This window comes from Mesocricetus auratus, unplaced genomic scaffold, assembly GCF_017639785.1.
Source record: "Mesocricetus auratus isolate SY011 unplaced genomic scaffold, BCM_Maur_2.0 Super-Scaffold_100019, whole genome shotgun sequence".
Taxonomy (NCBI): domain Eukaryota; kingdom Metazoa; phylum Chordata; class Mammalia; order Rodentia; family Cricetidae; genus Mesocricetus; species Mesocricetus auratus.
The window spans coordinates 9121847-9145733 of NW_024429200.1; the positions used below are offsets into that span (position 1 = coordinate 9121847).

The following is a 23887-nucleotide window of genomic DNA, read 5'->3' on the forward strand; positions in this document are numbered from 1 at the left end:
GATGGGAGGGGCAGATACTGGCAGGAAGTTGGGGGGGTTGAGAGAGTTAAGATGAATAAATGGCGTGGTTGAGCAGGCTGGGAGCCACAAACCAGAGTCTTCTCCAGAGGGCTCTCTTTGATGAATGGCTACTCTCAGTGGTCGTGGCTGACAACGCCATTTCTCTGGAACTATGCTAGAAGTAAGCATATAGGCTTGGGTAGACAAATAGGTGGGCATCCTGCCTTGTTAGTTTTTAATGGTTAGGCACGTTGATGGGGAATGGTCTATGCAGAGATATTCTACATAGTGCTACCTATTTCCTGTCCTCACCTATTTTCTGTCTGTCGGATGCTGTCTCAAAAAGCAACCTCAGGATTTCTTCCTTCGGGCGTCTCAAACTACTCGGATGTTGGCATTGTCTAGTATATGTTTGGGATATGGTCCAGGACCTAGGGCTTCAGAGACAGAGAAGCAAGGTCAGCCTCTGGACATATTGGTTTACCCAGCAAGCTCTGGGGCATTGCATTGGCCATTCATTTCTTTCCTGTGACTAGAAGCCTTGGACTTGGGCATTCTCTAGTGCTCTGTATGTTTACCTTGGTTGGTGGGGAACAGGGCTGGCCTGGGATTCTAGTTGGGAATGGGTGTATGCTTTGGCTGATGTCTGTTAGGAGTACCCCGAAGTGCCTTCACCGCCTGAGCCCACATGGAAGTGCTTGGAAGTGTGACTAGATCCCAGTGCACTTGGTGTCTCGGTATATGCGCCACTCTGCCCTATGTCGCCACCACCAGGGTGGCTCCAAAGACCCAGTGGGTGTCTGAAAACGTCCACACTGAGGAGAATGGGCGAGCCTGCAGCGTCGACGTTCAGGGAAGCGCCCCCTGCCCCCTCTGCCGGCCGTTCTACCTTGGTCTAGATGTCAGCCGCGAGCTCCGAGCCAGCCAGCGAGCCAGAGAGGGAGCGGCGGCGGAGGCGGCGGCGGCGGGCCGCGGGCGGCGGGGAGGGGGAGGAGGCGAGGAGAGGGAGGGAGGAAGGGAAGCAGGGAGGGTGGGAGGGAGGAGAGGAGGACCCAGAGAGCGCCAGGCAGCTGGAGTTTTTGCAGCGCTTGGCCGGGCTTCAATGCACAGCAGCAGCGAGCCGCGGCGGCAGCAGGCAGCCCGGGAGCTCCGGCGGCGGCCGAGCCAGCGGCGGCCCCGCTCCCTGCCCCCTGCAAACTTTGCGAGCAGCCCGCCCGGGGGGCCGGGGGCGCGCCCGGGAGGCTCGGCTTGGACCACGGCCGCGCTCTTGGCCGCCGCAGCGTCAGCCGCCGCCGTCGCTGCTACCACCTCAGCTCCGTGCCTCCCCGGGGAGCAGTCGGCGGCTCCTGCGGCCCCCAGCCCCGGCCCCTGGGCACTGCCCGGCTAGTCCCCGGGCAGGGGTAGGGGCAACAGCGGCGCGGCCAGCCCTGGGCTGCCAGAGGGTGGCCGCCACTGCCCAGGGAGGCGCGCAGAGGCTCGGAGAGCGCTCCCCGGCGGGTCCCCAACGCACTCGCCGCCGTGCCCGGGCAGCGGCCCGACCCGGCTAGCATGGGCGGCGCAGAGTGACGCCGCCGTGCCCGCTTGGCATCAAGGACATTCAGCCCGCTGGGGTGGGGACGAAGGGGGGCAGCCCCGCGTCGCCGCCGCAGCCCCTGAGAGCCACCACTGCCGCTGCTTGGGCTCTGGGGCTGGGTGGAGGAAAAGGGGTGCTTGGAATCGATCCACATTTTCTGACCTTTTTGTTGGACATTACGCCCACCTTGGACGCTGCAAGAGGAGCTGTCAAGCCCGGCAGGCTCTGATTTGGCCCCCTCCGTTTTCCTCTGCTGCTCGTGGCTTCCCCGTGCCTCGGTGGAGTATTTGCGTTCGGGGCTGGGGCTGGAGGAGGCAGCCACACGCGCGCACACGCACACGTTCAGAGGAGGGCGAGAGGCAGCGGTACAGGCACCATCTGCAGTGTCAATGCGGCGCTGGGGCTGAAGGAGGGAAACGCCGCTCTTCCAGGTAAGGAGGCACCGGGCGGGCGCAGGGCCAGCGAGGCAGAGCGGGCGGAGGTGTGGGGTCCGGTCCCGGAGTCCTCGCCTGCTCCAAGACAGTCCGCTACACAGATACACGCACGCACACACACACACACACACACACACACACACACACACACACACACGCATGCACAGACAGACAGACACACATACACAAACACGCGCGCGCACACGCACACACATGCATACACGCATACACTGAGCTCACGCACCTGCCCACGTCCCACCTGGACACCCGTGTAGGTGCAGCGCAGCCCGGAGCAGGGATTTCCCGTGTTCTTCTCTTCACTGGACCTAGACTTCCCCTCACCGGGACTTTCAGGGTGGGATTCGGTAAATGACTGACTCTCTTACCTAGCCTGATAGAAGGAGGGAGCGATTTTGCTGTTTCTAGCTCCTTTCATTTCCTAACTGTTTTTTTTTTTTGTTTTGTTTTTTTTTTTACAAAACAGAAGTCATGGGAGGTCTTAGGAGACCCGCCCAGTGCAATTGCGCCCTTGGCTTTTGGACACTCGGGGATTTTTTTTTTTAAATAGGAGATAGACGTAAATATTTAAAGGGCAGAGATTTGGAGATTGTGGTGATCAGGCGCTTGGGAGGAGGCCACATAAGCAACCGGGCTGCAGTTCTGTAGGGCGGCGCATATGGAAGAGACTCTGCGTTTCCCTAGTAAAGGCAGCACACACGCCTTTCCGAAGCGTGGCACTGCTTCCCTGGAATGTGCCGGGATTTCAGGCAGGGAGGGGCTTTAGCATCAAAGCTAGAGGAGGGATCCTTGTCTAGAAAGGATGCTGCGGTCCTTTAAGGGGGATCAAACCTTATTCACGTTGCCAGTCACTGGTAGACAGCAAGCAGACAGGGCTTGGGGGACACGGCTTTGTGGCCAGTCCCTCACTCCCTTGTCCTTCTCTGTGCATGCCAGGCAATTTCCTCTGGTGCTTTGGCTAACCCTGTCACATGTCTTTGAGGTATGTGTTTGAGAACACAAACTAGGAGGGAGAGTAGAGATGGATTTAGACTTCCAGGGAAAAAGGACTGTGAACACATTGTCATACCCCACCCTCTAAGGTATTGAATCTACTAGTGCCCACCCACCACCACTCCAGATCTTCTGCGTGCAGAATTACTTTCCCAAAGCCAATGGTTCAAGCCGTACGTCCCCAGAGCTCCGGTCCCCGCCCCAGTTCCAGAGCCTGCTCATTTTGAAACTTTTCCTAGAATGGATGGGGGGTGACTGGAGTTCCAAAGGGCTTTTTCCTGGCTCCCCTGTTGGAGTCTAAGACAGACTTCTCTGGGGCTTCAATTATTTCAGGGAGAATAGAAGATTCAAATAAATCGTAATTTTAGGCTCGAATATACATGTAGAAAGTTTCTATGTTTCTATAGCTGTCCCTTTGTGGGTTTTTTTGGGGGGGCATCCTGATTTTTAAAAAATGGGATATGCTTCTTCCCTCTTTATAAGATCATTTGTTCAGAATGTCCTACAAACCTACCAAAGGGAGAAATACATTGGGAATCTTCCAGTAGGTGAGGGACAAGGAGCAAATACTCTTGAACAAGGAGGCCTGAGTATAGACACAGGATTTTGACTGCCTTATAAATCCCAAAGATGTGGTACAGCCACATAGGGTTTTTTCTATACCCCCACCTCTCCTATTTTTCAAACTTTCTTCTGACCCCACCAAGGTCTCTGAGGGCTAGATGTGGGGGATTGTGGGGAGAGTATGTGCCCCAGGAAAGAAGCTGTACCCCTGCTGTGTGTGGAGTAAGCTGTCCTTTGATTGACTGAAACAGGTAGCTGGAATAAAGGGAAACAATGAGAACCCAGACCAGGAAGAAACATTATTTTAAGAAGGGTGGGTGTGTACATCCAGCTGTATACTCCCGTCCTTAGAACCTTGCCAAGTGCAGTCAGCTTGTCCGAGCACAGGTGACAGGGGTGTCCACTTCTGATACCCAGGCTGTGGAAAAACACTGGTACATTGCAGCATGCACACACTTGGAGTGTGTGCATGGGGAGGACCCACATATGCATGCATATGGCTGTGGCACATGGTTCATAATAAGGAGCGAACCACAGTGACAATGAGTGTCTCTGAGAGAGGCATTCCCTCACAGGACCTGCGAGGGCAGGGAGCTGGGGTGCAAAGCTCCCCTGTCACAATAGACTTCTGATCCTTTCTCTGTCCCCTCTTCCCTCTCTCACATAGTTGCAGCCTCAGGATCTGTCATTTTAATGCAAAGTCAACTGTCATGCTGGCTATAAACACCAGAGCTCAAGAGAATCCCCACACTTTCTGCACTTACCATTGGTTTCTAGGAAAACATAGACAGGAATGAACACTGTGTGTGTGTGTGGTGTGTGTGTGTGTGTGTGTGTGTGTGTGTGTGTGGTGTGTGTGTGTGGTGTGTGTGTGTGTGTGTGTGTAAAAGAGAGACAGACTCAGAGACAGAGAGACAGAGAGTTAGTTCCTGGCTCTCTTGCTTAACCCTGGAGTCTACCACAATATGCTTTACTATTCTTCCATGGGCTTTTAAGTTCTCTGGTCCGTACTGGAAGACACTCAGCTGCATGCACTAGGAAAGGCCCAGGCACAAATGCTTTTCTTTGGTCAGCCTTATTGAGGCTGGAAGTTGTTCTGGATGCATTCCTGTGAACAGCAGGCATGGTTGACCCATGATCTGCTCTGCTCTTTCACTAAATCCTACACACACACACACACACACACACACACACACACACACACACACACACACACACAAATAGGCCCTGAAAATGTTTCAGGGAGGAATTTTTCTCCTAGGCAGCCAATTTGCTCCGGTCGCCTTCCCTGTCTCTCTTCTCCTGCTTCTGCTCTGCTCCCTGCAGACAGGGAAATCGGCATAGCAGAATCTGCCTACACTTGGCCTACAGATCCCTTTAATCAGAAGGAGGGCTGCTGGGAATTAAGTGGGGGCTTTCTCGGGTGCTAACATTCCTACCTTGGGGAGAGAGTTCAGGGGGAGGGGTTAGTAACTGCTCTGGGCTCCTAGGATTTTGCCAGGCTTTCATGGAAAGAGATTACAGCAAGTGCCTCTCCTCCCAGCCAGCTAGGGGGCATTTCTTTGCAGCTCCAGCCCAGTCTCACCAAAGAAGGCACTGTGCAGACAATGCACATTGGAGACCTGTTGGAGTGGCCGTCTGCCTGGCTGTGATGGGGTGGCAGCTATACTGTGAACCTACCGTGATGTGGTTTTGGCTTTGATTACTCTGCAACAGATGTGTCTGTCACTCTGGCCTGGCCTCTTACTTGTGTCCAGTGCTCCCCGATGGGGAATGGGTTCAGGCCCTGGGCAGTTGGGCAGGGCTCCTTTCTTTCCCTTGACACCTGTTCCCTCCTCCTTCAAAGCCCCGCCCCTCCCTCCCTCCCTCCCTCCCTCTCTCCCTCCCTCCCTCCCTCTCTCCCTCCCTCCCTCCCTTCCTCCCTCCCCCTCACTTGAGCCTGCATCCACCAATCCACCAGCCCATTCACCCTCAAATTTGCGGCACTCCACAAAATCAATATAACATGAATTTAATGACAGCTGGATGATTAAGTGTTATTTATATTTAAAAGTGGCATTTAAAAAAAAGACGTTGTGCTAATAAATCAAAGGGCTGTTTGGGAGATGCACATGATTAGGGTAATTGCCCTGGAGGCTCCACTGAGCAATGCTTGGTCCACCCAGAGCCCTGCAGACACTGTCACTTTAAAAGCTAGTCCTCACTGTTCCCTTCCCCAACACTCTCCTGATCCACTCTCACTGTCCAGACTCACTCCAGGTCTCCCTCCTGTCCTTGTTTCCCAGGCTGCAGACATTCTAGTTATGACAGGAAGGTGGAGCCAGCAAGGAGACAGGAGCAGGCTCTGCCATTGAGTGGAAGGAGGTGCATCTTAAAGGGGAAGGCAGGCAGGGTTCCAGAGCGGGGAGGCTGCTTCTCCACTCACTGTGAAGCAGATTAGCTTCTAACTAAAAGTCCCAAGTGAGGAACCCTGTGCTGTGATCCTGCGGTGTCAGCCTCCCTAGGGAAGCAGCTGTGTGGACATTAGTATTGGCTTTAGCCCTTATGAAAACACGGGAATAAAAAATAGTACTAATTAATGATGATAGTGGTGGCTGTGTTTATGGAGCACTTCCTTTGATCTCGCATCATGAGCGCTCTAGTTGGGGTTGCTTCTTTTATTCTTCACAAGCACCCCAAGAGGCAATGGCTACAGCTGTCCCTACATCCCCCTCAAAGGGGCTGAGATGAGGGAGGCTAAGGACTTTGTTCAAAGTCACATAGCCGCCAAGTGGTGGAACCAAGTCTCAGTGCTAAGTCATCTGACCTGGCTTCTTGTCGCCAAGCTGCTTGCCATGTGAGGATATAGGTACTCCACATGCTGCCACCCCCTTGCTAAGTGAGTGGGAGAGTGTGGTGGGGGTCCTGCTTTCTTCTTTGGATTATCTCTGACTCCAAGCAAGAGTTTCTATTTGTTGAGCCTCAAATTTCCCTATTAACTAAGGGGATAGAGTCTCATCCTTGGTTGATGGTGGATTGGAAAGTTACATGGGCCTTTTGAGCAGACCACTCGGCTCTGAGGTCCATTGTTACTTCATTTAGAAATTGCTGCTTTTCTCTGGGAAAAACATGGAAGACATGGCTGAGGGAATGAATGAAGTCTTCACCTTTGCTTTGGAAACTTGGGAAGCTCTAGGGGTCTGGTTCTTTGTAGTGAGTATTCCAAATTGCTGGTATTGTGGAAATGATACTCTCATTGAATGCTTAAAGTAGCCTGTGAGGTGGGGTATTGTGGCTTACCATTTTGATGGCATGAGAACTTAGGCTGAGATGACAGTTAAGGATGCCCCAGGCCCAGGTTGCTAAGCAACAGATGGCCAGTTCACTGTCGGGCAAAGATGCATGCTATGGCACTGCTCACAGGTGGTGCTCTGCAGTTGTTCTTTCATTCATTCACCAGTTCTCAGGGTCTAAGCTTTAGGGTCCAGAGGCAGGGACAGTGTCATGTCATACTAGGTGGAGGTTGGTTGGTGCCTACGACCCGCACAGGAAGGGTAATCCTGTAGCTGTAACAGAATTTGGAATTTATACTAGAAGAAGAAAAGGCATTGGAGTTGCCATAGGCTGAGTGGAGCCACTAGGAATCACATTATGAAATGAAAAGATATACAAGCAGGGCCCTAGGAAAGTCAGGCAGTATGGTGTGTGTTACCCTACTCCAAGGCCAGGGCTCTCCAGACTCACTCCCTCTGGTCTATATTTCTCAGGCACAGAATAAGAGAGGCTCTAGTGGCTAGGGTTTTCCCTCTAACTTTCTAAAGAGAAACTTTTATTCCATGCACAATGCAGTTTGCTTTTCTTCTACACTGTTCAGTGACGGAAAGCTCTGCTAAAGTTGGGGAGGTTATAAGGGGCATAATTAGAATTTTATCATATCCTCCCTGGGTGGGTGAGAGGCACAAGCAGGGGAGGCAGAAAGGACTCAGATTTAAACCAACAGGTGCCTGTGAGTTCTGAAGCATCCTAGGAGCCCGGGGCCGTCAGCTGGAATATCCACTCCCCTCCACGGTGCCTACTCCATGAACCAGGATTTGCAACAGCAAATTGGATTTTAGGGTGTTTTGTCACTCCAACACAAAACACATCGCTAGCTAAGAGGATCTTGTCTTCACAGTCAATGTGCCGAACCCAGCCTAACACAATCAATTCCCCAGTTCTTACCAGGAGAAAGTCTTTCATTATGAAGTGGGAGGAGAGGACCGTTTGGAGATGAGGTCACTGAAACCACAGCTATTACAAGTCTTTTCTGCTCATTGCTGCAGACCAGTGCTTCCCATCTGACATAACCCATGAAAGTCTTGAGAGAGCCCAACTCACTTCCCCTGCGCCAGTGAAGAGCTCTGAACCAGAGGGTGAGCAAACTGACCCTTGGATTTAGCCCAGAGGTCAAAAGGAGAGAAAGTAAGCCAAGTTGAACTGGTTGCCTGTTTCTTTTTACACTGGGCTTAGAGATGGCATTGGATGCTGGTTTTTCTATTGAACCACAGTCCATGCGGCATGGCAGCATCGCAGAGGGCAGGAAGTGCATTTTCTCATCTCAGGCTTGCTTCTTGAAAGTAATGCCAACAAGAGTGCAGAAATCCCCAAAGTCCATTCTGCAGTTGTGTAAATAGATGTTATGCATACCAAACGTTACCAAATCCGGTAAGTTTGAGACACTAGGTAAGTTAAATGAGTTAAGCTAAATGAGTTTCTTGCCGTGGGGTTTCTCAGAGACTGTGACATATAAGCAGCATGGTCCACTGTGGTATAGCCCTGAAATTCATCAAGAAATAAACACTGTCCTGTGTGTGTATATGAGTGTGTGTGTTTTCATATTCACATGTATGTGCAAGTTTGTGTGTATATGTGGAAGCTGGAGTTTCATGCTGAGAGCTTCCCCAGTTGATCGCCACCTTACATTTTTTTTTTTGAGACAGCGTCTCTCACGAACCTAGAACTTGCCAATTTGGCTGGACGGGCTGGCCAGTGAGCCACAGGCCCTTCCTGTTCACAGCGCCAGTGCTGGGGATCACAGTGCCTGTTGCTGTGTCTGGCTCTTTAGGTGGGAGCTGGGGATTGAATTCAGGTCCTTACACTTGCATCATGAGTGCCTTACTGACTTGAACTGAGGTCCTCACACTTGCTTTACTGACTGAGTCATTTCTGTAGCCCACCTTTTTCTCATGACCTTATTATTGATTGAATAATTGCAGCTGAACTTTTATAACCAAGTCCTGAGTTCTGGTGACTATGAGTTTTCCAGGTCCTCAAATTCCGTCTCTAGCCTCAGCATCTGCTGAGCCATCTCCACGCCCTACCCTTCCCTTTGTCCTTCCAAGACAGTAGAACTTCTCAGGCATGCGGACATATTCTTAGATGCATAAATGATCCCTGTAAGGTGTTTTTTTTTTGATAACCAGTGGTGTTATAGGAAAAGTAGGCTTTGGATGCAGCAAAATGTCAATCTCAGCTTGGTCATTTACCAGAAAAGGGTTTTTTTTTTCAAGTGAGATCACCTTATGTCTCAATACTACCAGTTACAAAATGAGGACATTGTTCTAGAATGGGGGATTGAAAAACATTTAATATAAAGCTGAGAAAGTCCTTGTTCAACTGAAATTTTACACGGAATTCTAGTGCCTAGAAGAAGTGTAAGCAGTACTGTTCTGGCCAAAGATGGGGATACCAGGATTTACCCCCTTAGCCTGTCTGCCCCTTACACCTGATCTCAAATGCTGGTGTGACAGGATCTTAGCCTAACTTCCTCAGATGCTGCTGTGACATCACATTATTGAGAGATGGTCACGCCAGGGGCTGCACCTCCGTGGCTCCTCCTACTGTGTTTGATAATAGAACCTTTACCGGAACCTGACCTTTGCTCTGAAGGAAGAAAGACAGTAAGAGCTAAAGGGCAACAGGGCTGGTATGAATTGTCACTGGGTCACACTGAGGGGGAATCTGGATGAAGAGTGGCTGGAGCCGGAAAGAGTCAATTTATCCCCTACTCCATGAATCAGTCAGGTTTATTCACTAATATTTGACTCCTGAGTTTTATTGAATAAAAATATAAAAAGAAATCACAATATCTGGTGTCTCACCTTGGATGCCATGTGTAGCAAGTCTTTCTGTGCCCCACCTGCCAACTCCCAAATAATGACATGGAGACTTACTAATTATGAAAGCTCAGCCTTAGCTTAGGCTTGTCCCACTAGCTCTTATAATTTAAATTAACCTTTTTGAAAAAAAATGAATCAACGTTCTACCACATGGCTTTTACCTCTGTCCCATTCTATGTGTCTGACTCGCTCCAAGTCTCCAATTCATGCCTCCATTCATCTCCTTCCTCTCTCTCTGCCTGGAAGTCCTGCCTATACCTCCTGTCTAGCTACTGGCCATTCAGCTCTTTGTATCTTCACACACTACACAGGGTGGGATGGGACCGATCTGGGCAAATGCATTAATTGGGCTCATGACTGCAGCCCTTCAGGGTCTAAACAGTGAGACAGGAAGGAATTCTCTAATAAAAACCTCCTCAAATTCATAGAGTTGTGGCAACCTTAGTCAATCATACTGCATGCTGCCTGGCCCACAGTCCCAGCTGAACCAGCATTAGGAATGAGCGCTGGCATTCCTAGAGATAGTACTACATTGTTTTGGTTCTTGCCAGTGAAATTATTTTATAACTTATAATGAGCTAATACTGACAAAATTTATTGAGTGGGTCATAGTAACAAAAAGTAGAGAAACTGGGCAGGTATCAAGACGTTTCCCAGATGTTGAGCTGTGTTAGCCCCAGGAGTGCCTTCCAGCATGGTATGGGGGCATACCAGGCACTTCTGCTCATGTGAGTTGATGATACCGCTGCTGGAAGCAGGGGGCAGGAGCAAATGATCTGTCCTCCCTCCTGCTTTTTGAGTCCTGTTGTAAGCTTTGAGGTGTGGTACAATGGAGGAGAGTTCTGCATAAAATTTCTTTTAAGTTGTTGCTTTTAGCCAGCCCTGTTCTCTCTGTAGTTTACTTATTAATTATTTTTGGTAACTCTTGCACTTCGGAGCCCTTCCCAGGTCAATCTGAGCAAAGACTGAATGATCACACTGTGTTTGCGACCTCTCTCTTCTGCGTTAGAGGCTGACATGTCCTCCCTCCCTAGATGCTTTTGCTTTTAACTACTGACTGATGTGAGCAACTCACTGGCCTAGAGACGGGGTTTGCAGAGCAGTCTGCCTGAGAGTTCTGTCCTCAACCCCTGCTTGAAAGCGTGTCTTGTGCAATCAGGAACTCAATTCGTTCTTTCCCACGATGACAAAGAAGCTGCTGCCCGGCAGGGGCAGTGATGACAATTGAAATCATGTATAACCTGCTCTCTGTATCCACGGGTTCCACATCTGTGGATTCAACTAACTGTGCATTGAAAATACTAAAAACAATCATATTGCTGCCGTATGTGAACAGACTTTTCTCCTTGTTCTTATTTCCCCTGCACAATGCAGCATAATGGCCATTTACATAGCATTTCCCTTGTATTAGTGTTATAAGTAATCAAGAAATGATTTAAAGCATACAGGAGGACAGGCCTATGTTGCATGCATGCAAGAATTGCATCATTGTATATAACAGTCTTGAGTGTCTGCAGATTTTTTTAATCCATGGAACTTGGTGTTGTCCTGGACCAATTGCTTGCAGATGCCAAGGGATGACTATATTTTCTGATGTCCTAGATTGAGAGGAACCATTTAATACTTCCTTTATACTCGGCCCAACCCAGAATATTTGCTGAATGTGCAGGATGGGGGGAGATAGTGTGCAGTGGGCTCTTCATGTTGATGGGCATAGAATCAAAGTGTCACTCTCTGTGTGAAGCTTACTGTGGGTTAGATGCTGAGACATGGGGAGAGATGGCCAAGTAGTTTACTCAAAGCCCAGTCCACCGTATGTCCCCTCCTCATGTCCCAGTAAAAAAAATGACACGGTTAAGCAAGTTCTGCAGATACCTTCTCCTGTGTCCTCTCTGTCTCAAGACGCATAGCAAATATATTAAAGGGAGGCCTGCTTATTATTAACCATATGTTTTACAGTTTATCTGGCAGTGGAATTGCTTTGTGTTGATGTATTCAAGCCTGCTGACATCTCCTGGAATAAGTGTTCTGTTTAGTAGAAAACATATTTTGGATGGGGATATAGTTCAAATGCAGAGTATTTGTTTATCATGTGCAAGGTCCTGGCTTTCTTCCATAACTGAAGGAGTGGGGGAGAAAGAAGAGGGGGAGGAAGAGGAAGAGGAGATGGGGGCCAGTGGTAGAAGCATCTTAGTAGATGCTGTCCTTTAATGGGATGCTTTTGAGTTCAAGGTCAGCTTGGAGGGGAGCTAATAGGAAGAGGAATCCACTGTATTGGTGAAGTGAAGGCTTGTGTGGTCCAGATCTCAGGGATCCCACCCACCTGTCGTCCCTGCCAAACGTTTCTGAGGGGTCCAGAAATGACTGGATTCTTACAGAACTTCTATGAACACAGCCATACAGCCTGTAGGCAGGCATCTTCTGTAGGGATTGTTTTCAGAAGCGGGGATGCGTCTCTGGCAGATCGTGGACTTGTTTCCAGCAAGTGGTAATTTTCTGTTGCGCATCATTGGTCAAGGTGGATGTCTGCCAAACCTGTGAGTAATGATGTTCACCTTTTCCATTCCCCCAACCCCAGCTGCTTGTATGAAGTAACAGGCCTCAGTGTAACTGACAACGAGAAATGTTCTTTATCAAATTAACAAATGGGACTTACATTACTAAGGCACATCTCTCTAAATTTTGAATAGTTGAAACCAGTTTGCTCCTGAAATGTGTTGGGGAACCTTTGCCACCCTAAAGGAGGATGAAGGTTTGTGATTTGACTGTAAATTCGTAGCCTTAACCATGAAATCATGACCCAGAGGTTGTATTTCCTATAGGACTCCTTTTAATCACTGGCTATTCATCTTAGATAGGTAAATGGAGTGTGTGTGTTGGGGCAGGGGAGTGTGAACTGAAGTTCCTAGAGGTTTTGTAGTTTGACTGGATAGAACCTCATGATTTCAGAGAGTCAGAACATTGCAGATGGAGAACCAAAACCATCTTGGGTTATCTTTAGACCTTTTATTGCTCACCACTGTATCTGACTTGGCATCCTTTTGACTACCAGGAAAAACATTCAGAATATATTTTTAGTAAACCGTTATCTTCCATTAGCCCCATTGATAGCATCTGAAACCTATAGCAGAGTTTTCCCATTTGCTACACCCACCTGCCTGTGGTCTCAGTGTTTGGTATGTGCATTACTTTATGACTGCTTTTTGATCTGTGTTCCTGAGAGTTCATGAAACTATTTTCATGGTGGATTGTGTTAACCGGAGGCAACACAAATCTGTGTTCCCTAGACCACAATCACTAATATTTGGTTCAGTGCAAGCTATCTAACATCCTTTGGAAGGAGAGTTGCATTTTGCACTGACAAGAGGTCCATTCCAAGTGGTATTTGGCTTTGGATTACCTAGGGACATCAACGGATAACCAGCTTGCCCAGTTGCTGGGCCTGCAGTACCCTTTGCCTGAGCACCTAGTTCCATTTCAGAGTGAATAACGGTTGCTAACACACACTTACTAACAAAATTCCCCTGAGACCCATTCATAAAGCATGCATTGGTGATTCTATCAGCATTAAACTGTTTGGTGACTGAGTTTAGAATTATAGGAATCGGAGAAATGAATTAGCAGTAAATCAAGTCCCAGCTGAGTTCAAACCCAACTGCAGTGAGTTTTAAATTTAAACTATCTAGCTCTGATGAAGCAGTTATAATTCAAACACTGGAGCTCTGTTGCTCTTGACTTTGGAGAAGTGTGGCAGCCACCCTTTGATGGAAAAACCCTGACAACAGCTCAACAGCTTGTATTCATCCCTAGCCATGTTGGGAAACTGTCACTTCATTTCTTCAGTATAAACTGCTCTCGCTCGCTCTCTCGCTCTCTCTCTCTCTCTCTCTCTCTCTCTCTCTCTCTCTCTCTCTCTCTCTCTCTCTCTCTCTCTCTCTCTTCCTCTCCCTCCCTTAAAGTAGGAATCCCATTTTCAGGGACACAGCAGAGGACAGGTGGGAGAGGGGCTTAGACCCATGATTTGGGGAGGGGGACTATTCATCAGTTCCTCTTTGGCCCTGACCATGCTAAGTTCTGGGGAAGGGGCCTCTGTGGCTGCTGCTGGTGGTGTCTCCTTCTGGGAGATCAGCACAGACAATCAACAAAGAGAACACTCTGAGGAAGCAGCGCAGACTGTCATGTTGCAGTTGTCAATTGTAGTATAATAAGAAGTCATTTACGTAAGTTACAGGGTCCCCCAACCAGAGCTTGTCTGAAATGTGGCTACAGCTTCTCCAGACTGATTTTTTTTCTCTCCTGCAAAATAATCCTGTGGTTTTCATTTTCAGAGCAATTGAAGAAGAATTATGTGCTGCTCAGGGAATAGAGTGGCGTAGCTTCTAATCCCAAGTCGGCTGAGTACTCTCCAGTTAGTTCTGTCTGGGCGATGCCTCTATTTCTCTTTCTTTAAAGCCAGGAATAAGCCCTTCTGTTCCCCACCTACAGCCCAGGAGGATGAATATGGCCATACATATTAAAGGTCTGGCTTCAGAAAGCAGGCTCTATTTGCACACAAAGTCAAAGAAAATCAAGAAAGAGAGTGATAGAGCCAGGCTTCTCACCATGACTCCTTGAGCATCTCCTAGTTTTGTTCATCTGGTAAAGAGCTACAAGGGATTTAAGCCCATTGCCCAGGGCCAGAAAGAACAGTGCCACTGGGGACAGCAGGAGAAAAGTGGGCTGGGATGCTTAACACCAGAAAAGGGATCCTGGGCAGGGTGGGTGGGAGAGCTGTATTCCGATTTTGATCATTGTAGATTGAGCTGGGGACTTTGGAGAAGGAAGGGGGCAAGATTTATCTACATTCCCACTTTTCACTGTGCTCCATCCAAATACACTTACATATTTTAGCTAGAGAAGTTTGTTGTGATGGTATAGGAGATTTTACCAAGTATTCTGCGGGCCATCCATTCAGCTAGTGTCTGTTGAATGCCTACTGCATTGCCAGACTGTGGAAGGATTGGTTTGCACAGGAAAGGGCCTCTTTCCTGTCTCTCGGGCATAGTGTATTATGCATGTAGCATGGTGTGAACAGAATTTAAATGAAATGTGGTCAGGGTGGGGTCATGATGAGATCATAAGTGGGCACGTGTCCAGCTATGAGAAGAAGGACATAGAGATGACCCTTGGCAGGAAGAGATGCTACACTGAGTTTGAAGGGTGAATACACAAAGAGGCTTGAGGTGGAGGAAACAGCATAGGTATAGGCGTGGAGAGGGTGTGAGAGTCATCTGAAATAGTTCAAGGCCAAGTGGGAAGAGATGGGTAGCAGCCAGGCCAAGAACAGCATAAGTGCCCCAGAGAGGGTTTTACCCTGCAGGTCCAGCTTTGGGGCATTCCAAGGAGGAGAATCAGCCTGATAAGATTCTCCTGTAAATGGTCTCAATGGGGAGCACATCAAGACCAGTTGGAAGTAAGGTCACTGTAGCAACTCAGGGGATAACCGAGCAGGGTCTGAACAAAGTCAATGGGAAAAGTGGGAAAGACAAGGCTTTGGGAGATGTAGAGGAGTTAAAGTTAATGGTAGTAGTTATGGTGGTAAAGGTGTTGGGTACAAGGGAAGGGGCTGGGGATCCCTTATAGGTGTCTAACTTGAGCAGCTGGTGGCAAGTGAGATCCTTAATAAAGTGGAGTTTTCTAGGTGGAGATAGGGCTGGAGTATGGGTTGGGAGAGCAGTAATGCTTTTCTGTTGGGATATAGTGAACTGAGAGATGTAGGGAGTCAGGGTGGAGGTGACCAGAGACCAGAGACCAGTGGCTTGAGCTTCCTCTATTTGCCCATGCTGTTTTAACCTATGAGACTGTGGACTTTAAGAGCTCACTTTGTGATCTGGCAGTAGCTTGGTAAACAAGGAAGACCCGTGTGTGGATTTTTACACTTTTTTCAAGTGATTCATGTTTTGAATTAAGCATGCTGTCTTGAACAATTTACTTGAGATGTTTCTAGCAGCAATCCAAACATCTACCTAGTATTAGGAGAGCCCCACTCCTTTTCAGCAGGGGAAAAAGTGACAGTCCTTGGAAGGTATAGTGGTACCCATACTATCAAAGAGCAAACTGCACAAAAAAAGATGTCAATGGAGAATGATAGGCCTTTGTTCTGACCATCTTCATGTTCTCTTTCTTGGCGTACATCCCTCTCTCCATTTCAGCAAATCCCCATTCAGAACACTGTGGTCTAGTGAAAAGAGTTTCATCAGCCTAAGAAATGGCAAAGATATTTTGACCTTGCCCCTCAGGAATAATGACTTGTTTACTTAGTCCCAACATCCTGGGTGATAGTGAGGCATGATAATAAAAAAGACCTGGAAAATTCGGGGGCCACGTGGACAGGAAGAAGGGGTCCACTTTGCCTTTCCTGCTGAGAGTCAAGACATTTGAACACAGCCAATAAATCCAGGATTGCTTACAGAGATAATGCATGTTTTCCTAAAGATGCCTCAAATAAGAATGTTAAAAACAACAGACTACACTTATTTAGGGTCAGAATGTTTGTGTCCTTGAGCTTAGCTGTGCCAACAGTCTACTCTCATCTCCAAATTAAAATGATGCTCCTTGTAAAACCATGTGTGATTTCATTTATAAAAGCGAAATCTTTATTGTTGGAGAAAGATCTAAGCCAGTTCATATATATCTTAATTTAATTTGTAAGCTGGGCTTTATATATTGTTGTAAATTATGTAAGAACGTAACATAGAAAGCCACAGAATTATATACACGCATGCATACATACCACCATGATGAGGGCAGCTGTGATGGCTAATTTTACATCAACTTGACACAGGCTAGAGTCATCAGAGAAGGGAACCCCAATTGAGAAAATGCCTTCATAAGACTGGACTGCAAGCAAGCCTGTAGATCATTTCCTTAATTAATGATTGGTGCAGGTGGTTCCATCCCTGGGCTGGTGGTTCTGTGTTCTATAAGAAAGAAGACAGAGCAAACCGTAGGAGCAAGCCAGTAAGCAGCACTCCTCCATGGCCTCTGCATCGGCTCCTGCCTCCAGATTCCTGCCTTGCTTAAGTTCTTGCCCTGACTTCCTTTGATGTTGATTAGTGATGTGGAAGTGTAAGCCAAAAAAGCCCTTTCCTCTCCTGTTTGCTTTCGGTTACGGTGTTTCATCACAGCAATAGTAGCCCTAAGACAATGCCTAATTGACCTCTTTCCAGAACTTGCATGACTTAGTTATAGTCCCCGTTTCTTAAGCATCTCGCTCACTCTCTAACATTCAGACTCACCTTAATAAACTCATTAACTTCATTTCACTCTGGCCTGTCCCAAACTTCCTTTCTTAGGTAGTCTGGGATCAAGCTTTACCCAAATGGAGGTTCCTTAAGTAGAGGACAAACACCTCAAGCTGCTGTAGCAGGGTTGGGTTGCATATCATCTGAGCCACTGCTAAAAGTAGGAGCCTGTCTGCACGGTCAACGTGTCTGGATAGGTCTGACTTGGTTCAGAGTGGTAAAGAAAATCTTACTATTCAAATGCCTTTTAGGCAAGGCAGTTTCCATTTAGGGAGCTCCCTGTATGCTCATACGTTTGCTTTACACAGGTATGGTGAGGGCATTTCAATTAATGTGCCAAGCAGAACTTAGCACCTAGTAGGTATTAAAGCAGTATTTGGCACTTGTCTTTGCGCCATGTTGGAAAATAGGCTAACACATCCATGTCATGTGCTTAGCATTCTATAGGAAGGCTTTGTTGTCCCTATTCACAAGAGATGCAGACTGGGCTGGTAGAGAATCTTAGATTGTGTGTGCCCATTCCTATGGCTCAGCATAGGAACTGGAGAGAACAGGCCATTTGCTTTGAGCAGTTTGAAGAAGAAATATATCCAACTCCTTAAAGTCCATGCAGACGCTTTGAGTACCCGGTGCCTCCGTGGGAAGTCATCAGTCTTAGGTGAGGAGTGGAGGGCTCAGTGCAGGATGCCTGATGAGCACAACCTCTGGTCTGTCCAGTTCTCTAGAGCCAGGGCTTCCAAGAGTTCAGCCCGGACTTTGTTTGTAGCTGAGGAATTCCAGTGCAGTTCCAGGGGAGATGGTACATGTGCTTTCTGCTGGATTGTTTCTAGGTATCTCAGTTGATTCTAAACATGGCTGACCTCTGGGCTTACTCACAGAATAGAGCTAGAACAAGAGTAGGGTGTGGCACAGGCGATGTTTTGGGGGCACTCCCTTTTCAATAGTTCTGCAGAAGCAGCAGGATTCCTGTTCACCTCTGTGTCCAGTTTTATGCATGCTGAACTCTTCTCAGTATGCTAAGTATCAATGTGGCTGCACTTCTGTTCTCAGAAGAGGCAGTGGCTTCCCTGGTTTATCTGGTAGAGCACTCTTTCCTTTCTAGGGGGCAGAGGGCATGGCTGGAGACCCTGGGAGGGGAAGTAACCTAACCACAGCGCTTCTGGTCAGGGTAGAAGGAGAGCTGTGGACACACCCACCTCTCCTGGCTGTGTTCCCTACACACATGTCTCTACCACCCTGCGATCTGAGTTCTAGCCACAGCTCTCTCCAAGCCTGTGACAAAGGTCTGGATCCCCACTGCTCCCCTTCTTATGCTGCCGTCTCATTGACGGATGTGTGCCAATAGACAGCCGAAGAGGGGCAACTGGTCACCCGAGAAGACTCAAGAAAGAGAGGCATTACTTGCCTGAGAGTCAACATGCCAACCATGTACACGCTGACAAATTGGATGAAGATTCCAGGCTGATGGTGGGCCTCAGACTGTGTGTTGGGTGCACGTAGAGAGAGCAAGCTTTGCTAATCCCAGCCCTCTTTGCCTTAGCTGATCCTACTCATTCCATTTCCCTTCATTCCTCCTTCTAGGACTTAAGCAAGACTGGCAAAGACTCAGAAACAGACTCATTAAATAATTTGTATAAACTGTGTTTATGTTACTGGCTGTCATTATCCAGTGAAATACTATTTTATTTGCATTAGGATTTACAATGATGTAATCGCTCTCAGTTTTAATTTGATGAGGCCTGGGTTGGTGTGTTCAAGAGAGCCAGAGTAAAAGTCTAAGACATATCACAAGGCCAAATATAGAAAACAAAGTCTGCAGCTGTCAAATAAAATTTCCCCAGCTCATATTGTTTTGAAAGAATGGCATTTTCACCTAATACTTCTATTTGCAAACTTTCAAATATTGCCAGGCATGGAAGAGACTTTAAACTGGCTAACCAAGGTTTCAAATGCTCTTACTTTCCAACCATTTCCTGGGTCCAGGCATTTTTATGTGGCAGCCATAGCTTACTTAGAGACTGTCTGCAATGTCAGGCTTCCAAGAGTTTCCTGGTAAATTGCAATTTATTGACTTTATTTTGGGTATTTCCATTTACTTAATTGCACATTTCTTGAGAGCAGCTATCTTCTTACCTACATTTAAAATCCCCCTGGACCAAACATAATGCTTCATTTTCTTCTTTCTCCTCACATGCTCACCAGGTTTTCTGATCTTCAAAAAGAGAAGTGGTTGAGGTTTTTTTTTTTGCCTTTAAAAATATTTTTTAAGATGGGATGTTATGTTACAGCTCAGGCGGGTCTTGAATTCCTAGTGAACCTCCTGCCTCAACCTCCTGAGTGGCTGGAATTATAAGCATGTACTACCACACCTGGCTAAAAGGAGGGGAGTTTGAGCGTCCAGATGGCGGAGGGCATTAGCTATCGGGAAGCAACTGAGTATTCGGGAAGTGGGAAGCAGTTTCGTGGGGAGATCTGCATGTGGAGATGGCTGTGTGTTAGTGTGTTTATTATATTTAGACATCGTTACTTCCCAGTGGACGGTGGATGGCATCCAGTGAGTTGGAGCTTGATCACCAACTTACCATACCTCATGGGAGGCATGAAGGGCTGTTAATTCTTCCTTTCCAGCACGAAAACACCACAGAGTTGCGCTGATTTCCTGTTGTCTTGGGCTAGAAAATTCTGAGCTTCTGTAAATATTTTTGAAAAACGGGAACTATATAACATGGTTGTAAAAGTCCAGGAAATAGAGATCTTTCTTTGAGGGCACAAGCAATTGCTCTTGGCAGCTGCTTACCTATTTTCATGCCTTCCCTTCCCTACCATTTTTATCTTCTGTGAAGAAAATATCAAATAGCGGACTTTTGCCAACTCACTTCCTATCTGTCTGGTCTGAGTCAAACATCCTGTCGGGGTTGCCAAGTTGGGAGCCTTTGCAGGGGATGATGGGAGCATCCCAATAGCGGTAGTGGTTTGGCAGACTCTTCCTTTTATTGTCCCTCTGTGTTGATTAGTTAGGGGTGACTCTGCCTCTGATTGGACAGTCGCAATGTGCAGCAGGTGAGTATGGCAAAGGTCAGGGTCAAAGTCCCATGTACGGCAGGCTGTAGAAATTAAGAGTGACTCTGCACACCTTCATTTTGAGTGTTTTACATGATCTTCTGCAGTCTTGTTTTTTTTTACCACCTCTCTCTCTCTCTCTCTCTCTCTGTGTGTGTGTGTGTGTGTGTGTGTGTGTGTGTGTGTGTATTTGCTTGAAACTTAAAGTCTGAACTTATTTTTAATCACATTTAATTTGGGGTGGAGGGATCCCCTTTTGACAGATTGCTTTAAACTGTGGGTCCTCCCCATCAGTGGGCTGAGTCTTACTGTAATACCACATGGATGTTCTTGTATTATCTCATTTGACCTTCCCAAGTCTTGGAATCTGTCATCTGCAGTTTGATAAATGTGATTCTCAGTCTTCATTCAAATTACTGATTAAAAAAAAGTGAAAGAGCCTAGCGCCAAGGACAGAGCCCCTTGCCCGGACATGTCCTGGAGAGCATCCATTCTGAGTTTGACAAATTGCCATTGAGCTACCTTCTCTGGGTCTGGGAAACAGTGGAGTGCCAAGGACCCGGCGTGGACCCTGGAGGCAGACAGGCCCACCGGTGTGACATGACTTCAGCCAACACCACTGTAGGGCCAGACTGTATTCAGTAGTGACAGGTAAGAGGCAGTTGTAGGCCTCCTTCTCTCCAGCCTGCCATTGAAATAAGTTTAGAACTCACTTGGTCCTCTCCTGCCAGCCTTTGTCAGCCATCAGGCCCACCGCACTCTTACAGGTGAGGGAGGACCTGCTGTCTGTCCGTCCTAGTTAGTCTAGTAGGAGACAGATTGATAAGGTGGCAAGTACCTCCACCCCCGTCCCCCAACACACACAGAGGTCATGTAGGACATGCAGGTGGCAGCGGCCCCTTCTTTGATCCCTGGAGTGGGGCAAAAATCTTTTCTGTATCATCTGTAGATGAGAAAGTTTTCGATGCACTGATCTGACAACTCCGGTGAGATTATCTGAGGCAGAGGCAACAACACTTTGGATGTAGTTCCCATCCACCTTCTAGTGCAGTGATTCTCAACCTTCCTAATTCCGTGACCCTTTAATACAGTTTCTCATGCTTTGGTGACCTCCAACCATAAAATTGTTTTTATTGTTACTTCATAACTGTAATTTTGCTACTGTTATGAATTGTAGTGAAAGGGTCATTCATGTCCCACAGGTCGAGAACCTCTGTTCTAGTGGGATCTGTGGGCAACTGCTCTGAAGGTCAGAACTCTGACAGAATGGGAGCCTTAGATAAGAATAGAGCCACAAAGGCTCTGAGCTTGCCAGACACTTATGCCCAAAGGGCAAAGATTCTTGGAAGCTGCTTCTAACCAATCATCTGTCTTTGACATCACTTTTCATTGAAAAATTCTTCCCAACATCCCTCATGTTCATTAACAAATCTGGTAATGCCTGCTGAGACAGTGTGGTTAGAACACTAAGGGTAGGCTCTGAGGGAGGCTTTCCACGCCAGCTCTGTGTGTGCCTCTGATCACGGTGCTCCAGAGGTGTGTGAGTTAAAGTGCAAAGCTGGAGTACATTGGTTCTCCTTACTCAGAGTTTCGCTAGCCACAGTTTCTGTTACTTACAGTCAACTACGAGCCAAATATGCTAAATGGAAACTTCCAGAAATCTGTAAGTTTAAAAGCATGCACCATTGTGAATAGCATGATGACATCCCATGCCCTCGGGTTAGTCTCTTCCAGGACACCAGTGATCTCTCTGTGTATCGCATCCACACTGTATATATTTACCTGCGCATTCCTCGGGGCTGTCTTGTTATTGTTTGCATGCTTCTGCGGTGCTTGTGCTCAAACACTGGGTAAGTAGTCGTGTACGGCTATTCCACAGGGCATACATCATTCAACTTCATATCATCTCATCACATAGGGATTACACAGTCACAGGTAGAGTGAGTCAGTGTGATTAGATACTAGGGGAGAGAAAGAGGTTTCCACATTTAAACTATATTCCTTTCAGTAGATTGTTATGCTTGTTGCATTGTATTATTACTTAATTGCTGATAATCACTTATTATGCCTGATTTTTAAATTAAAGTTCATTATTGGCATGCATGTACATATAGGAACAAGCAGTATATATGGTATTTAGCACTGTACCTATAGGAATAAACAGTATATGTGGTTTTGGGCACCCAGTGTCATTTATGAATAAGAGGCAGACTACTGTAATTTACAGACATGTTAGCTCGTTTGGCGGTGTCCTTGAGTACGTTACTTACCTCCTCTGCTATCCAATTTCTCTATCACTAAAAGGTTAAATAATACATTAAGAACTACTGTGACTATTAAATGACACACACGGGAACTAGCTTGTGTACTGTTGGACATATATTAATTGTTCAATTTGTAGAAGCATCTACTATGTTGTGAAGAGTTAGTCCCTGTTCTCCAGACCTAAAACTTGTTAGTGCTGCCTCTTGCCACCCTGAACTGGACCAAAACACTTGAATCCTCTTGGTTTATAGTCACAGCTCACAACTGTTTTTATGTGGGACTTTGGCAATCCCTGTGGTTCTGTGACTCTCTCCCTCTCCCTCTCTCTCTCCCCGCCCCCTCTTGTTATGGCCTCTTAAAAAGGGACTTCAAATATTTATAGGGATGCCTTCACTTTTGGAAGACTCAAAGATTCTAGATTTAGCAGCCATATATACACAACCAATCTGGGCTCAGTTTGGCCATTTATTTTGCCAGTACTAGCTTGCAAATGCACTTTATTTTTACAGAATTTGCAAAGGTGACACAAATAATGCTCCCCCAGACATAGGTATGCTTATCGGCTTTTTAATTCTGGTTTTTCTACCCCAGGACTGTAACTGTGGTTTTAGGAGAGAGAATGCAGGAGATTCTTGGCAGTGGCTAACCACTACTAAGTACTTACTGTGTGGATGCTGTGCCAAGCATCACAGGACATGATCAGCTAATGTTTGCCTGCAATGAGTCCCAAGGCTGCTATGGTTTACTGGAGACCAGAGAGGTGTGTTCAGTGTGTGTGGCATCTACAGACTTGAATATGCTCAATTGTATCCAACAGGGAGAGTTATGAAAACACCCTATTTCTACTGTGTTCAGCCCCAGGCCCTGGTTCCCTGCCAAGGCAACCTTAGACCACATATCAAGGGCCTCTGAGATTTTCTTGTATGGTTTTCACAGGATGTGGCCATCTATCCAATCAGAATCCATTGCCCCAAAGCATCCTGGTTGTCAGAGAATGTTCAGTTCAGTTCTCCTGGGCTCTGAAAATAAGTGACATCTCTTCATGATGACACGCTCTTCAGCTTGGAACATTGCATTATTTCCAGATACACTCTTACAGGGACAAGAAGAAACCATGAATTGACTATGGAGAAGGATGGGAACAAAAGCTTGGAAAGCATGATCTGTGTCTCCTTCCCCTCTCGTGTGTGTGTGTGTGTGTGTGTGTGTGTGTGTGTGTGTGTGTGTGTGTGTGTGTGTGTGAGTGAAGATGATGGGGTGTCTACCAACACAGTTCAGCCATATCTGAATAGGACAGTTTTTCCACTGTAGAGCAGACCATACAGGAGGACTATCACTTCTGTTCTGTCCTCCAAAGAAAAGTAGGAATCTCTGGTACAAATTTCTCACTATAACCCCACCTCGGGATTCTGTCACAGCTGTCCTTTATTCTTCATCACATCTACAGTGATGACAGAAGAGCCCATGTCCCAGTTATCCTGCGTCATTGCTGGAGTATGTGTCCTGATATTTTTGGTTTGAAAATAGTCATCATTTCCATATTTGTATCTGTATCTCTCA

The 23887-nt window shown here is 47.1% G+C and overlaps 1 protein-coding gene across 3 annotated transcripts in view; it reads left to right on the forward strand.

The window, feature by feature from the left end:
• Positions 1-1098: 1098 nt before the first annotated feature.
• Positions 1099-23887, forward strand: part of Plxna4 (plexin A4) — a 438703-nt gene continuing 415914 nt past the window's right edge. The window contains exon 1 of one of the 3 annotated variants that reach the window (XM_040728755.1): positions 1099-2004. The gene's annotated coding sequence lies outside the window, so the exon portion shown is untranslated. The remainder of the gene's footprint in view (positions 2005-23887) is intronic. The other 2 variants (XM_040728756.1, XM_040728754.1) reach the window with 2 other exon arrangements.